General features: G+C 42.2%; 1 pseudogene; it reads left to right on the top strand.

The window, feature by feature from the left end:
• Positions 1-4,998: 4,998 nt before the first annotated feature.
• On the top strand, positions 4,999-6,023 carry LOC140231752 (paraneoplastic antigen Ma3-like; annotated as a pseudogene).
• The last annotated feature ends 637 nt before the right edge of the window (positions 6,024-6,660 follow it).

Here is a 6,660-nt window from a genome sequence, read left to right as displayed (position 1 = left end):
GTTGTTCCAGCTTGCAAGGCCAAAATAAGATGAAATGAATCGATATGAATTCCAAGATATTCTATCGTTTCAACATATCGAATATGGGTATTTTTTTATATTTACATCTACTGTATTTCACCTTGAGAGCATAAATCTCGTACCAAAAAAGCATACGGACGTTCTTTGAATAATTGACCAATAATTTGTTCTGTCACATCAACTGATCCAAAACTTGCATACCTTTGTTTAAAGTGGACTCCAAGACTTTAACATCTTTGTTGGAGTAATAAATAACTGTATCATCTGCATAAAGATGAACACGACATGACTGAGAAATGCGAGGCAGGTCGTTAATGAAAACGCAAAACAGTAGAGGGCCAAGAAGAGAGCCCTGTGGCACGCCATGGGTTAAGTACATTTCATCAGACAATGCGTTGTTGACCTCAGTCACTATCTTTCTGCCCGTCAGATAACTCTGGAACCACTGAAGTGTACCTCCATTTATGCCAATTCTCGACAACTTGTCTAACATTACATTGTGGTCGACAGTGTCAAACGCTTTCCGTAGGTCGACGAATATCGCCCCAGCATATTTACCTTCATCCATGGCCAAAAACCATTCATCAGTTACCTTTACAAGGGCAGTCACAGTGGAATGATTTGCCCTGAATCTAGTCTGAACCGATGTTAAGAAATTGTTCACATTAAGATGGTGTGATAATTGCAGCAAAACTATGTGCTCGAGTATTTTCGAGAAACAAGGTAGCAGGGAATTTGGCCTGCCTGTAATTATCAGGGTTCGACTTATCTCCTTTTTTACATATCGGAATTACCTTGGCTATTTTTCATGACTCTGGGACAACTCCTTCAATAATAGATTCATACGTTACTGACTAATTCAATATATCAGCACATACTTTCAAAATCTCAACTGATATACAACCAATTACAGTCGATTTTTTTTACATCGTTCATAAATTTAGCTTCAGATACAACTGTAAATGTGTCCATAATCATAAGATACGGATTCTCTGATAATACCTACTTCAGTCACGTCAGTTTTTCAACCTGATGTTCATTTAACAAATTCACAGCTACACTAGCAAATTGTTCATTACATTCGAAGGCTTTACTGTATGTATCATCACAAGAAAGATATGAGACGATGTGCCGTTATTTGGCAGAAAAGATTTGAGAACATTCCATGATTCATTTCTTCCAGAACATTCAGACAATTTATAGATGTAATACTGTTCAGAGTTATTTGTCAGCATATGATCGATAAGAGTGGGTGTCTCTTCAGTAACTCTGGTGAATATCGTACTATCTAGTTGATAAAATCTATAAATATTATTCATCTGATTGTATTTGCTTATATTCGGAGAAAAAGGTTTTCTATGAATATCACAATTTGTATCATCCATGATAATTAAATGACAGTTGAAATTTGCCATGAATGTGAGCAAATCTTCTCATGTATCTAAAACTGCACGTCCAGAATTAGGCGGCCTGTACCAATCAACAACAAAAAAGAAGAAGAAAAGACAAAAGAAGGGTGACAATTTCTCAATTCGATCGGTATCAAAATAGCTCCCAACTCAAATAAAGACCGGTGTTCCAAGTGTCAGGCCCTGTTCTCTCGCTGTTGACAAATATGGTTCAGGAATATGGATTGACTTAATCTATCTTGTTGATATTGAGTATATTTTAGGAATAGTTTTAAACATTCTACCCCAACCTTTTTTTTTTTGTTATATAAAATGCATTAATTGTGTGTGCATACTATTTGATCAAATGTTTGTGAACAGCTTCCCGCACATTATTATTGTAAATGGTAGGAGAACCCACCCCCCCCCCAATCTATGTGACAATAAAGCTGTCCACTCTTATCAAGTAGGTTCCATCATTACCAAGAATGACCTCGAACCCTAAACATTGGAATGTGAGGCGCGCCTATAGCAGCTGTTTCTGTAAACCAGTGGTTTTGCCTGTTTTGGGGAAGAGATTGCTTTCATTCACTGAGAGCACATTCTGACACCAGCGAGTGTAGACGCCTTTTCACATGCTGTCAAAACCCCCTAATTTTTGAACAGTAAATAGCTCTCATAGCTGGTGTATTATCTTCCAGAAACAGGTAAGCTTGAAATATCCTTATTTCATTGTTAATGTTGTCCACTTTGTATTGGATTACCACCTTGTAGTTGTTTAGAGTGTATAGATTTGGAAATATCCGTATTGATCTTTCCAATGAGTAAGCAACGATTTCATGTGAGATATGTGTCAAATCACCTTTCAGAAGAATAATTATTACCTGCCATTCTGAAAGTAGGACTGTGACAAGTCAGGACAAGACGTCTAATTTGTCATTCTGACAAACCAACTTTTATGTAAATAGCATTTGCAGATTCGCAAGTTTATAACATTGTATCATATTTCATAATTAATGATCTACAGCAGTTATACAATTGCAGTTGTTTTAAATAGCCAGATACACATGTAACTCTGGTGATGGCTATTTAATTGTTGAGGTAGTTTTATGGTGAACAGTGACACAAGTAATGATCACTTACTTTAGAGTGTAAATTGTTACATTGTATTATTTGTAGGACAACAGAAGAGAAATTAAACATGGACTGTTAGATGATATGGTAGCGCATGTAAATATAGCAGTTGATGTATGTCAAGTACGATGATATCATAAAGTTATGCATATTGGAGAATGTTGTAGAACCAGAGCGCTGTAGATTGTAACAGTTTGAAGTATGAATGCTCAGGCTGCCCTTTAATGACATCGAGCCTTTAATGTGCACCTCTGCCATGACTCCGGCTGGCAATGTTAACCAAAATCCCCCTTGCCTAGCTTCTCCATTCTCTCTCTCTCTCCCTCTCTCCCCTCCTCCTCCTCCTCTCTCTCTTCCTCTGTTTGCCCCGGTGGTGGTCAAGCTGTCCACCGTAAATATATGTATGGTGGCTTCTAAGGGCCAAAGTAAAACGACTGTAATAGGGACTTTTCGATTTGCACGTTGAGCCATGCGTCACCCTGTTATGACGTAGTTTTTACGTACTGCGCATGCGTGAGTGTCGACCCTCGGCTCATCGCACAAATTTCGAACGCGTTAACCCCGGTTATCACCGTCCACCCAAATCGGTTGCGCCGCGCTCAACCCACCTTGCTATGACGTCACAATCCTCTCGGGTATCGTGCGAAAACTGGAGCACGATGACTCTCCGGACATCCGTGCTCAGTTCACCTGTTTTCCTTTTTCTTTCGAGAGAATATTTATATTCTAATTACATGATAGTTTATGATCTTGATACGTCACAGCAGCAGCGCTGACATACAAACTACAGCCTCTGGTACCTACTTTATTTGCCCGTTTTCACTGTTTCGCACTTTGCAACTGCCTACCGTAGTCCCACACATGCATTTACACGTAATGCTGTACGCAAACAGATCTTGGTGCTTTTGGCCTAGCTAGTGCAGCAGTGCATTTGCATCGTGTTTTAAAATCCACATAATTCCTCCCAGGATACGCATCTAGTCAATGTCAAAATAAATATTACAAGTACAGAAACGAGTCACAAATTCCGCATATATGCACGCAAGGCACAGGTTGCTTCCTGCACACGCCACGAGACGTGACGCCGGCGCCCGAAATCGAAATGTGTTTTGGAAGCGGGTCAACGTACAGACGTGACGCCTTGACGTACGGTTGCGCTCGGCGGCACGTCCTTCTCGTTCACCCAATCGAAAACTCCCTATTATGAAATGTTCGGCCTTGGCTCTCTCTCTTCTCAGGCCGACAAAATTGAGAAATTGAGAAAAAGAGGAGATTGTGGAAAAAGAGCAGTTTGGTCATGTTAGCTGCGTAGGAGTTTAGCTATACAGTGTATAACTTATTTTTCAGAGTTACTTTTATTCTGCAAGTTTGTAAAGCATTAAATGTTGTCAGCCAAGACATTATACAATGGGAGAGCACATTCTGACACCAGCGAGTGTAGACCCCTTTTCACATGCTGTCAAAGATCCCTAATTTTTGAACAGTGAATAGCTCTCATAGCTGGTGTATTATCTTCCCGAAACAGCCACTCCCCCCCCCCCTTATTTCTGACTGGTTTTGAGTGTAGCACTGTGGGTCTCCACTATTCTGTCCCGTCTCCAAGGCAACGCTCTCCACCCTGGTCGACTGAGCTGACTCGTTCGAAGAGAAGTTTATATTGTTAACCGACCTTACTTGTGGATGTTAATCGTTAATAACTGTGTTAAATTGAAGTAACAGTGGATGATATTGTGTAAACTCAGTTGTGTACATTGAGCCATACCGTCAGTCACATTAAGGTGTCATTATCATTTACTCAACTCGACACCACGGTCGAGAGTGAGATAAGATAAATTAATATCTTTGCAGAGGAATCTGGCACCAAAGATAATTGTGTGAAGACTGTTTTATTTATGTTGTTTTTGTTACTAAATCTCCTGGAAGTAATCTAAACCCGAACTGGGCCAGGTTATGAATTAACCTGTGACACAAAATTGAGGCACTGCCCGGATTATAATTTTGAAGAGAAATTTTGTATTACCTTCAAACTCTTTCAGATTTGTTGATAACCTTTTTTAAGCAGTTATTTTTTTTTACATCTTATGCTAATTGCACTGACAGAATTGATTTGAAGTGTCAGCTTTAATATAGTTGTTCCTTATTGTGATACTATGAGGTAACTGCAAGTAACCCCAAGTGGACATAGCATATTTTTATGTTTAAGTGTGATCATTTCAATAATCACCCTTAATTTAAATGTGCAGTGCAGTAGTGGCCTACCACTGACAGGTGTCAATTTGTATTCTTAAAACAATTGATAACTTTATTCAAGTTGTTGTGAACACTCTATAGTTTTGACACAAATTTTCCATAACATCTAAATATTGAAATTTTGGTGCCCTGCTGTTCATTTCTAATTCTTTTTGCTCTGCAATATTTTCATTCCTGTTGACAAGCTAACAAATATCTTGGAATCATGTCCCAGGTAGAAGAGAAATCCGATTTCCAAGCTGCCCTGGCTAAGCTGCTTGGAGAACATGGCAAAACCCTTGCCGACTTGTCTTTAGATCCCCCTGTATCCTCCCAGTCAAACCCAGAGGTAACCATACCAAAAGCTGTCCAAGAAACCATAGTCAAAGACGTCGTGACGTCACCTTCCATCCAGCGAAGGAGACTCAGACTCTTCTGTGTTTGTTCCCCTGTGCCAAGTGGGGAGTTTGATTTCGAAAGTTGGCGGCGTCCTGCCCAGCAGCTCGTGGAAGATAGAGATCTGTCAGACTCCGAAAAGTACAACAGGATTGCTGAATCGCTACTCCCACCTGCCAGTGACATCATTTGGGCACTGGGGATGGATGTTACCGCAGCCCAGTGTCTTGAAGGTCATGAGAAGGCATACGACTGATGAGGATGAACTCTAATGTAGTGAGTGCTACCAGCAGGAGCATGAAACGGCAGCTGAATACCTCCTTCGTCTGCAAAGTCACCTTTCATGAGCCCTTGATGCCGGCGGAGTTGCCCCTGAACGAGGAGACAATGTTATAGTGCAACAGTTTTTGAGAGGTTGCCTTTACAATGATCCTCTTCTGGTGGAACTCGACCTCAAACGGTGGCCTACACCATCCACTTTCGTTGCCCTTCCTCAGGAGGTTAGACAGGAGGAGCAGAAGCAGCTTGACAAGGCGGAGCGCCGGAAGGGAGGACATAATGGGCAAGAAAAAGGCTCTTTCGGCCGAACAAACTGCAGCCTCGCCTTTTGATGAACGCATTGCTGAGCTGCAGAAACAAGTCACGTCACTCCAGCAGCAGCTGGCAGCACCTACTAACTCATTTTCAAGGGGGCCCCCACGCAATCAAAGAAGAAGACGGACACTGTTTTGTTACAACTGTGGCGAAGATGGGCACCGACTGGAACAGTGCGAGGGAGAGACTAATGCCGCTCTTGTGCAATCCAAGATGGTGTCGCGAACCCAGTCAGCGGGAAAAGGAGGCGGCCATCTGTAACGGGACGACCGGTGGCCACACAGGGAAAGGAAAGTCCCATAAGACAGAGTGCACCTCTTCACATAGAGTTCCATGAATCTAGGGCCAAGACGGGACCCTCCAAAGTTCCGCCGAGCTCTCTTGTGGGTAACCAACCCACAGTTGTGGCCTTGGTTAATGGCACCCTGTATAAATGCCTTGTGGATACTGGCTCCCAGGTGACATGTTTGTCAGAAGCGTTCTACAGACAGCATGTGAAACACCGTCCCCTGGAGCCATTAGAGGATTTGCTGGTTGTGGGTGCGAGCGGTAGCAAGGTACCCTACATTGGGTATATAGAGATACATCTGCGGTTTCCCTCCAAAGAAGCCGGCGTGGAAGCAGAGACGACCACCCTCGCACTCATAAAACCCACCAGAAATGGCCGAGATAGGACTCCCCTCCTTATCGGCACCAGCACCAGTGTTGTAAGACGAATGCTGGACAAGTGAAAGCAGGAGAATGGGACCAATTTCCTCCAGACTATGAAGGTTAAGAGCCCCCTCATCTCAGCTTTTCAACACTTGGAATCGTTGAATACTGACCTCACTTTAGATGAGCAGGCCCTTGAAGTCCGTCTACCTAAGACTACATCAGTGCAGTTGAAAAGTGGAGAAAC

This window comes from Diadema setosum, chromosome 8 (assembly GCF_964275005.1).
Source record: "Diadema setosum chromosome 8, eeDiaSeto1, whole genome shotgun sequence".
Classification (NCBI taxonomy): domain Eukaryota; kingdom Metazoa; phylum Echinodermata; class Echinoidea; order Diadematoida; family Diadematidae; genus Diadema; species Diadema setosum.
Note: the sequence above shows the minus strand (reverse complement) of the source record. Positions and strands in the feature narration are given on the sequence as shown.